This window comes from Petromyzon marinus, unplaced genomic scaffold, assembly GCF_048934315.1.
Source record: "Petromyzon marinus isolate PM22_M1 ecotype Great Lakes invasive population unplaced genomic scaffold, UKy_Petmar_22M1.pri1.0 PM_Scaffold_1, whole genome shotgun sequence".
In the NCBI taxonomy this organism is placed as follows: Eukaryota; Metazoa; Chordata; class Hyperoartia; order Petromyzontiformes; family Petromyzontidae; genus Petromyzon; species Petromyzon marinus.
Window position 1 is genome coordinate 3,014,658 of NW_027423057.1, and position 7,310 is coordinate 3,021,967.

The 7,310-nt window shown below is 51.4% G+C and overlaps 1 long non-coding RNA gene across 2 annotated transcripts; it reads left to right on the forward strand.

The window, feature by feature from the left end:
• Window positions 1-222: 222 nt before the first annotated feature.
• LOC142922513 (uncharacterized) lies at window positions 223-4,413 on the forward strand. Of its 2 annotated transcripts, XR_012940111.1 has the most exons (4): window positions 223-342; window positions 878-973; window positions 1,810-1,880; window positions 2,314-4,413. It is a non-coding gene; the product is annotated as an uncharacterized LOC142922513 (long non-coding RNA). The 2 variants fall into 2 exon arrangements; XR_012940110.1 differs by lacking the exon at window positions 223-342 and having other exon boundaries at window positions 699-973.
• Window positions 4,414-7,310: the final 2,897 nt, after the last annotated feature.

Consider the following 7,310-nt stretch of genomic DNA (forward strand, 5'->3'; position numbering starts at 1 on the left):
AACATGGGGTTTGGCGACCCCGTATACCGGCACGGCTCGGCTTCCGCAATGGAAAAAACAAACAACACAACCCGAGTCGGATACAGTGGGGGGGCGGGGAAGTGGGGGGGGCGAAAGCAGCGTGGCCGGGACGGACGCCGGTGGGAAGAGCGGACTCGGCGTGTGACCGCTTGCTGTCATGTTACCACACCACCACCACCCTCCCACCACCACCGCAGGAGATGAAGCTGATCCTGCCGAACGCTCAGCCGATGAACCACGGAGGCCACAAGCTGCAGGCGCTGGTGTGGGTGTGCTGCGCCAACGCCGTCAACGACTTCATCGTCCTGCATGAGCACCGCGGTATGCCAGGCACGCGCACGCACCGCAGTCGACAAAGCTCCCCCGTGTAGCCTTTAACAGGCTGTCAGGGCAAGTGCTGTTTGTCGAGCGACCTACGAAGGCCGGCAGGGCACACGGCGGGGTGGGTGGTGTGGTCATTACCGCATCTGGCCCCTTTTGTCTCCCCACTGTCGATGCTTGGACACACCGGAAATCGAAGTCAGGTCACCGGATTTGTAGTGTAATGAGATAGCCACTCCGCTCCCGCTCCCCGGTGTGATGCATGGTGTGACGTGTGTGATGCGGTGCAACAGACGGGGATGGAGGTGTATTTAGCTGTGCGTACGATGTGCGGTGTGTAGTATGACGCTGCAGACATGGAATTGTGGTGTTTTAACTGTGTATGTGGTGTGATGTGGTATGATGCCGCAGATGGAAGGGCAGTCTGTTTAACTCTCCAGTACAGTCTGTGTGACACCTGTGGTGTGTCTAACTTTCCGGCATGCTGTTCATGTGACACGTGGTACGATGCCACGGTGTACTTGACACTCTCGAGCGTGGTGATGCGGCACGACATCCGGACGTGGACATGATGTCCGAGGCATTCCAACACCTCGTGATGCACAACTTCACGTCGCGACTCGGAAAGACGGTGCGTGCGGGCACCGTGCCAGTCTCACCCACATCTTCCTCCCCCATCCCCAAAGCACAAAGATCCCTCGTATAGGCTATAACCCTTTCTCATTTCCATGATGTACATATACGTCGTCGAAACGGAACCGTAAGAAAAACTCAAGTACGTCTTCTGACCTGAAGACATACCTTTTGCTCCCATAAGACTATGCGGGAGGGCGTGTGGCACAGTTATGTTCCATAGAGTGCCGGTCGTGTCACTACGGTTCTCTGCGGTGAGGGCAACGCCTTTTAAAAACAGCAGCGCTACGCCTCTATAAATAAAATTAACGCCGAGCCGCTCGCGCGTACCGAGATTCAGCGGTGAACGTGACACCTACCACCCGGCAACTTGCAGATGTCTCGGAATGGGAAAGAGTGAGCAGACTTTTGGGCCAGGTGCTGTGTGTCCGCCTGTATATTCGGAGTTTGCATGTTCTCCTCCTGGTCACTTTGATTTTTCTCCGGGTCCTCCGGGTTTTTCCCTACACATTTAGAAACTTGAATTTCGAGTATTTTGCTGCTATACATTTTTATGTGAAAAAGAGCTACATAGCTCAGTGGTAAAATAAAAATAGTTTCGTTTTACTTTAGTTTTCGAGCAACAGCACAGAGTTTTTATTTAACGCCATCTCTGAAGCTGAAGGCGCGTAATGTTGTTCATTTGCTAATGCATCCGCAGTTTTAAACAGGGTGGCCGCTGGCCTCTAACTGGCAAACGTCTGCGAGGACACGTAATGAGAGTCCAGCGCCGTCCGTGTGACTTGCCGCGACCCCTCCCGTGACTTCTGTGCCCCCCTTCCCCCCTCCCAACAGGCACAACGTCTACAAGCGCGACGGCAAGGACATCGAGTTGAAGGAGGTGGGACCGTGATTCGAGATGGAGCGTAAGTCTGCCTGACACATTGTTACTCGTCTCCACTTTACACCCCTGCAGAGGCGGTGGAAATTCCACATTCCTTGTGGACTTCCCTACGAAGTAGTTGTAAATTTTATCGACCCCTGAGAGGATGATGGGCTGAATGTAAGAGTCTAGCCTCGGGCTAGGTGGCCCGCGGGTGACTTGTAGAGCGGATCGGAACTTGAGTCGGTGGGGTCGCTGCTCTGGTCGCATTCGCTGTACCGTGACCCGACTCGCATTCCCCCACCCCGGATGCGATGTGTAAATTCAAAGATGATCGGACGTAATGCTGGCCACCCACACCCACCCCTTGGTGTGCCGTGCTGGCTTTCCTACATGCTAACACACGAACAGCGCTTTTCCCACGCCGTCTGTTAAAGGCTGCATGGGGGGGATCTTTGCTTTTGTGTGTCGCGCAGTCTATGAGATTAAACTGGGCACGCTGGACAACGCGGCCACCGCCGAGGTGGAGTGGCCTTGGCGACCGTACATGAACACGGCGAAGAAGAGGAAGTTCCTGAGCGTGGAGTGAGGGAGGGTAGCGACTTCCCCCCCCCCCCCCCATGGGCCTGGGGGGAGGGGCATTGGGGGGGGGGGTTTGTCCCTGGAAAGCCGGAGTTGGAGTCGAACCTCGCGGCGCTCTCCGCCGAGGCTCGAGACGTTGAGGAGAGGTCGCCGCGTGGATAGGGCAGTGCGTGAATCGCTGTTCCAACCGTCGTCACACACGTGCATCATACGCGTCACACACACATTGCGGATGTACATTTATCAAACACAAACATGCACATCGTCGCATGCGTCGCACACAGAAGCACACAATTGCACAAAAAGACAAAGGTACTCCGTATCGCCGTTAACAGATTGCTGGGGCAAGTGCTGTTAACGGGTAGCACCTATGATGGCCGGCATGGCACAGAAGTGGTTGTGTGGCCAGCCCCACGTCTGGCTGCCTTTGTCCTCCCCAGTTTTGCGATGTTATACACACCCCACACCACGTACTCAGATGGCTGAGTTCGTAGTGCGCTAACTGCTGCACCACCGCTCCCCAAACGGTGTACATACACGCGTACACAAAACGAAACATTAACATTTATTTAAGTAACAAAAAAGAAAATACCAAGTCAGGCAGATGGAGAAAGTGGCGTGTCGCCGTGCACAGCACCGCTCTCGTAGCTACTCACCTAGGGTGGGAGCTCTTGGCTTCAATGCCACCCGGGATGTTTAGATGTGAAAACCTGCCATAAATAATATTTTTGGGAAGTCACAAGCGCCTTAAGTTGCATCTCATCTCGACCATTTTAATGGGCACCCCCCCCCTGTAGCTGTCCCCCTGTGGCACAAAATAAACTAACAAAACTAATCTCTTTTTATTTTACCAGGTAAGGCCCACTCAGCTGTATAGCTCTCTTTCAGGAACGACCGGGCCACAAATGAAAGCGCTATAAAGTGGCTTGTCACGCAGAAATATATAGCAGCCAAATACTTTTAAACGCATGTTTCTAAATGTGGAGGGAAAAACCGAAGGACCCAGAGAAAAATCCACGCGGTCACGGGGAGAACATGCAAAATCCAGATATACAGGCGTCGGGATTTAACCCACGACCTCTATACCAGGCGAGGCCCCAAGGTGAATCAGCACTTGGCCTGCGAGCGGGTATTATTAGTCTGTCAGTAGGGGGTAATGATTCCGGATTTCAGTCTCAATTGAAACTGAAATCTGGAACACTTTTGTCATATTTTGCTCGTATAAGTGTGTTCATAAAATACAAGTTTGGTCATTGAGAGAGTTATAAATGTCCTATACGCATTTCATGTTTATTGTGTTTTTTGTATTTAATGTATGAAGAAAATACAATTTTGTATATGCTACAGTATGTTTCACACGTTATTCAGTGACACTGCATATGACGGGCAATGTTTGGGGCAATCGGCCTTCAACATGGAAAATACATAGAGGCCACATGACCCGTGGCCACCGCCACTTCAACCGTGGCCCCACCACTTCAACCGTGGCCCCATTGGCACGTTGATGTGTGGCTCTGCCTTCACCTGTGGTGAGAATGAGACCAGAAAAATTACAGGAGGCCGACTCCATATGAGTCCGTCACGCTCTGGATCTCGCTAATGGGACGTCGGATGAAAATAAAACATGGAAGCGACAAGTTTCTTCTCTGGCGAGGACATTCCCACAAGATTGCCACCTTTCCCAATTAATGGAATTTGCCCCAACATCACCCTGATCCAAACCAGCGGGAGCTGAAATCTTCCAGAAGGTTCAGGATTTATTGGTACAATCGTTCGGATGTTGGTGTCCGCATGGACTTGCATTTAAAACCCCCGGTCCGCTTGACGTCTTTTAAACAATACCTGTGGTCGGGTCCGCTCCCCCACCTTTCTATCCCCTGCTTTTTTTTTATAACCGGTGTAGTATATGTTGACGGTGTGTGCGTGTATCACAACGCGATGTAACCGGGCCCTCGAATTGCCTCAAGAAATGAATAAACAACACCTGTCGCTTTGCTGTTGTGATGTCACCACGAGGCGCCGAATGACGGTGGGACGGCGTCGTCGCACTCGTCGAGTGGACAAGGGCTCCGTGAAATGACGGTGCGGATTGCGCCAAGCGTATAGAGGTCGCCGATTGCACGCCGCTGTGGCTCAAACACTCGTGGGTCCATCTCAAAGTTCCTGTGCCCATTTGAACCTCATTGCCTGCGATGATGCTGCTGCTGCCATGGAAGAACACACGTGGCGCCCTCTTGTCTCTCCATGTTGTCTTTCACGTCCCATCGCAGTTTTCAGGTCACTTGATGTTTACAGCCTCCGGTAAGGAGGCAGTGAGGTTCAGCCGCTCCATTTTTCTTCCTTTAGTGCACAGTACCGTACACGGATACGGGCACAGTACAACACCGTAGCTTTATTGATTTTTCAACAAAAAAGACCATCCCTCGCCCAATCTAGTTACCTATACGGTGTAATATATGGCGAGACATTTGTTAACGTAAAAAAAATGGAACTGTAATGCTGAAAATTATACTCCATGAAACTCGGGGTTTTATGGAGTATCTGAGGGCTTCTCAACGCTTCATGCCTCGCCCCCACTGATGCCCTCTTCTCCCCACTACTACTGACGATTGTATGTAGGGTGTGTAGGCATTTACTTCCGACTGTTGTATGTAGGGTGGTGGTGGTGGTGGTGGGAGTAAATGAGATTTAAAACTGGGTGCTTAACCGCTCGTGGGTTGGAGAAGGGAGGCGCGGCCGAGTCGGATAAAAGCAGCGGAGAGCGAGAGCTCGTGGTTGCACGTTCTGGGAAGTGGAGTCGTCTCGTCGGCACTGTCGTCTTTGCCGACTTGGTCGCTGCCGTCTTCACTAGATAATTGGGCGGCCGGATAGTTGTTGGCTGTCTCGGTCGATGCCGTCAGTGTAACATGGTGGGGGTTGTGTCTAAGCTAGGCTATTTGACTGGGAGAAGCGAGGGCGAGTCTGTGAACCTGATGGTGTTAAATAAGGAAGGTGCGGAAGGTACGGGAGAGGATGAGGAAGATCGTGGGATGGATGGGGGAGGATGAGAAGATAGTGGGAGGGACGGGGGAGTAAGGAGGTGGGAGGGATGTGAGAGAAAGAAGGAGATAGCGGGGGGGACGGGAGAGGAAGAGGGAGATGGTGGGAGGGAAGGGGGCGGAAGAGGGAGATAGTGGCAGGAAAGGGGAATGAAGAGGGAGATAGTTGGAGCGACTGGGGAAGTAGAGGGAGATACTGGGAGTTATTTGGGAGGATTAGGCAGATCGGTTAGAGTAAGAAGGTGATAGTGGGAAGGAAGAGGGAGAGAGTGCGAGGGATTGGAGATGCAGAGGGAGATAGTGGGAAGGATGGGGGAAGAAAAGGGAGATAGTGCGAGGGACGGGAGAAGAGGGAGATTACTAGTAGAGCCAAGTGGGAGGAAGAGGGAGATAGTGGAAGGTACTGGGGAGGAAGTGGGAGATGGTGGGAGGGACGAGGGAGGAAGAGGGAGATGGTGGGACGGATTGGAGAGGTAGATAGTGGGAGGGACGCGGGAAGAAGAGGGAGATAATAGCAGGGACGAGAGAGGAAGAGGGAGATAGCCACTGATGTTCGCCGTGGCCAGAAATTTAAACTCGGTTCACAAAGTTCATGGTGTAGTGGGTGTTGAGGTGGCATATCCTGGCTGGCCAGGAGAAGGCAGTACAGCAAGTGGGATAAGCACCATCTCTGTCTGCATGGGATAGAGGGTTGCCCCCTTGCACGAGTGGGTTTTCTCTGGGTACTCCTGTATCCCCTCACGTTTATGAACGCTCAGTAATTGCCCAATTGAATTATTGCTATGCACCGCGACGTTCGTTTTGCTATGTCATGTGATCAGAATTGGGCGCCACGGTGGCGAGATGTTAACTATTTTGTAGGGTATACAGGAGGTCGTGTATTAAATCCTTACCCTGACACCTTTGTATTTGGAGTTTGTATGCTATCTCCCCGTGGTCGCGTGTATTTTTCTCCGGATCCTCCGGGTTTTCCCTCCACATTTATTAGCACATGTTTAGAGTATTTGGCTACTAATGTCCACGTAATAAGCCAATTTGTTGAGCTGTAATTGTGTGGCCGCTTCTGAAAGAGAGCTGTATAGCTCAGTGGGCCTTGCCTGGTTAAAGTAAAAAAAAATAGTCAAATAGTTTGCAATTGTTTATATCTGGGATAAATGCACCCGTGGCTTTAATGATGTGGGGATCTGCGCCTGGCATTTTCAGGTGGGATCCGGAGCAATGAATGAGCCCTGACAAGGCAATGGCCCACCCGTTGATTTGCTCCATGAGGAACTTTTAGGGGGCTCGGGACCGTGGCGCCAAGAAGACCAGCTATTGGACCATGGAGGCACCGAAGGGGGCGGTTTCCCCCCCACACGTAACGCTCCCTATCTGGTCGATAAAAACGTATCAATAGGGTCACAGAGCTTGGGCAATCGTTGGTGCCAGCTTACCAAGTGGCTTCCTTCCTGATTGTCTGGTTCCTCGCACCTCTGAGGCCTGCTTGATCACGTTATAAGTATAAATATTGTTGTTATCAAGTTCTAAGTGTAAATAATAATTGTTGTTGTTATTACTCGCCTGTTCTAAACATACGCCTGTTGTTATCATTCGCCTGTTATCATTCGCCTGTTTTCATTTGCCTGTTATCATTCGCCTGTTTTAATTGGCCTGTTATAATTTGCCTGTTGTTTTCTTTCGCCTGTTGCTACCAAGTAATAAGTATAGTTATTGTTGTTGTTGTTATCATTCGCCTGATGTTAGTGGTGCACGTCTCAAATCCAGCACTGGGGAAGGCAGCGAGGGTTCGTAAATCACCGCACAATGATGTTGTGAAATCCTCTTCCCGTGGAAGTCGAGGTGCATAACCTGCC